Here is a 3,271-nt window from a genome sequence, read left to right as displayed (position 1 = left end):
TAGGGTTTGGTGTTTTGGGTTTGTGGAATAAACCTAAAACACCAAACTGAAATGTCCCGTTCTTATTGATTAAAAACGTTCCATATTAATTGATTTCGTAGCGAGGTTTTGACCTCTATATGAGACGTTTTTCAAAGACTGCATTCATTTTAAAACAAACCATAACCTTTATTTCATCAATAAAGGTTTAAAAAGCTTTACGTAGATTATCAAATAATGATAATCTAAAATATCCTGTTTACACACGACCATTACATAATGGTTTACAATACAAATATGTTACAACAAAATAAGTTTCTTGAATGCAGTTTTTACACAATATCATACAAGCATGGACTCCAAATCTCGTCCTTATTTAAGTATGCGACATCGGAAGCTCTTAATAATCACCTGAGAATAAACATGCTTAAAACGTCAACAAAAATATTGGTGAGTTATAGGTTTAACCTATATATATCAAATCATAATAATAATATACCACAAGATTTCATATTTCAATACACATCCCATACATAGAGATAAAAATCATTCATATGGTGAACACCTGGTAACCGACATTAACAAGATACATATATAAGAATATCCCCATCATTCTGGGACACCCTTCGGATATGATATAAATTTCGAAGTACTAAAGCATCCAGTACTTTGGATGGGGTTTGTTAGGCCCAATAGATCTATCTTTAGGATTCGCGTCAATTAGGGTGTCTGTTCCCTAATTCTTAGATTACCAGACTTAATAAAAAGTGGCATATTCGATTTCGATAATTCAACCATAGAATGTAGTTTCACGTACTTGTGTCTATTTTGTAAATCATTTATAAAACCTGCATGTATTCTCATCCCAAAAATATTAGATTTTAAAAGTGGGACTATAACTCACTTTCACAGATTTTTACTTCGTCGGGAAGTAAGACTTGGCCACTGGTTGATTCACGAACCTATAACAATATATACATTTATATCAAAGTATGTTTAAAATATATTTACAACACTTTTAATATATTTTGATGTTTTAAGTTTATTAAGTCAGCTGTCCTCGTTAGTAACCTACAACTAGTTGTCCACAGTTAGATGTACAGAAATAAATCGATAAATATTATCTTGAATCAATCCACGACCCAGTGTATACGTATCTCAGTATTGATCACAACTCAAACTATATATATTTTGGAATCAACCTCAACCCTGTATAGCTAACTCCAACATTCACATATAGAGTGTCTATGGTTGTTCCGAAATATATATAGATGTGTCGACATGATAGGTCGAAACATTGTATACGTGTCTATGGTATCTCAAGATTACATAATATACAATACAAGTTGATTAAGTTATGGTTGGAATAGATTTGTTACCAATTTTCACGTAGCTAAAATGAGAAAAATTATCCAATCTTGTTTTACCCATAACTTCTTCATTTTAAATCCGTTTTGAGTGAATAAAATTCCTATGGTTTCATATTGAACTCTATTTTATGAATCTAAACAGAAAAAGTACAGATTTATAGTCGGAAAAATAAGTTACAAGTCGTTTTTGTAAAGGTAGTCATTTCAGTCGAAAGAACGACGTCTAGATGACCATTTTAGAAAACATACTTCCACTTTGAGTTTAACCATAATTTTTGGATATAGTTTCATGTTCATAATAAAAATTATTTTCTCAGAATAACAACTTTTAAATCAAAGTTTATCATAGTTTTTAATTAACTAACCCAAAACAGCCCGCGGTGTTACTACGACGGCGTAAATCCGGTTTTACAGTATTTTTCGTGTTTCCAGGTTTTAAATCATTAAGTTAGCATATCATATAGATATAGAACATGTGTTTAGTTGATTTTAAAAGTCAAGTTAGAAGGATTAACTTTTGTTTGCGAACAAGTTTAGAATTAACTAAACTATGTTCTAGTGATTACAAGTTTAAACCTTCGATTAAGATAGCTTTATATGTATGAATCGAATGATGTTATGAACATCATTACTACCTTAAGTTCCTTGGATAAACCTACTGGAAAAGAGAAAAATGGATCTAGCTTCAACGGATCCTTGGATGGCTCGAAGTTCTTGAAGCAGGATCATGACACGAAAACAAGTTCAAGTAAGATCATCACTTGAAATAAGATTGTTATAGTTATAGAAATTGAACCAAAGTTTGAATATGACTATTACCTTGTATTAGAATGATAACCTACTGTAAGAAACAAAGATTTCTTGAGGTTGGATGATCACCTTACAAGATTGGAAGTGAGCTAGCAAACTTGAAAGTATTCTTGATTTTATGTAACTAGAACTTGTAGAATTTATGAAGAACACTTAGAACTTGAAGATAGAACTTGAGAGAGATCAATTAGATGAAGAAAATTGAAGAATGAAAGTGTTTTTAGGTGTTTTTGGTCGTTGGTGTATGGATTAGATATAAAGGATATGTAATTTTGTTTTCATGTAAATAAGTCATGAATGATTACTCATATTTTTGTAATTTTATGAGATATTTCATGCTAGTTGCCAAATGATGGTTCCCACATGTGTTAGGTGACTCACATGGGCTGCTAAGAGCTGATCATTGGAGTGTATATACCAATAGTACATACATCTAAAAGCTGTGTATTGTACGAGTACGAATACGGGTGCATACGAGTAGAATTGTTGATGAAACTGAACGAGGATGTAATTGTAAGAATTTTTGGTAAGTAGAAGTATTTTGATAAGTGTATTGAAGTCTTTCAAAAGTGTATAAATACATATTAAAACACTACATGTATATACATTTTAACTGAGTCGTTAAGTCATCGTTAGTCGTTACATGTAAGTGTTGTTTTGAAACCTTTAGGTTAACGATCTTGTTAAATGTTGTTAAACAATGTTTATAATATCAAATGAGATTTTAAATTATTATATTATCATGATATTATCATGTATGAATATCTCTTAATATGATATATATACATAAAATGTCTTTACAACGATAATCGTTACATATATGTCTCGTTTAAAAATCATTAAGTTAGTAGTCTTGTTTTTACATATGTAGTTCATTGTTAATATACTTAATGATATGTTTACTTATCATAGTATCATGTTAACTATATATATATCCATATATATGTCATCATATAGTTTTTAAAAGTTTTAACGTTCGTGAATCACCGGTCAACTTGGGTGGTCAATTGTCTATATGAAACATATTTCAATTAATCAAGTCTTAACAAGTTTGATTGCTTAACATGTTGGAAACATTTAATCATGTAAATATCAATCTCAATTAATATATA

This window comes from Rutidosis leptorrhynchoides, chromosome 3 (assembly GCF_046630445.1).
Source record: "Rutidosis leptorrhynchoides isolate AG116_Rl617_1_P2 chromosome 3, CSIRO_AGI_Rlap_v1, whole genome shotgun sequence".
Taxonomy (NCBI): Eukaryota; Viridiplantae; Streptophyta; class Magnoliopsida; order Asterales; family Asteraceae; genus Rutidosis; species Rutidosis leptorrhynchoides.
Note: the sequence above shows the minus strand (reverse complement) of the source record.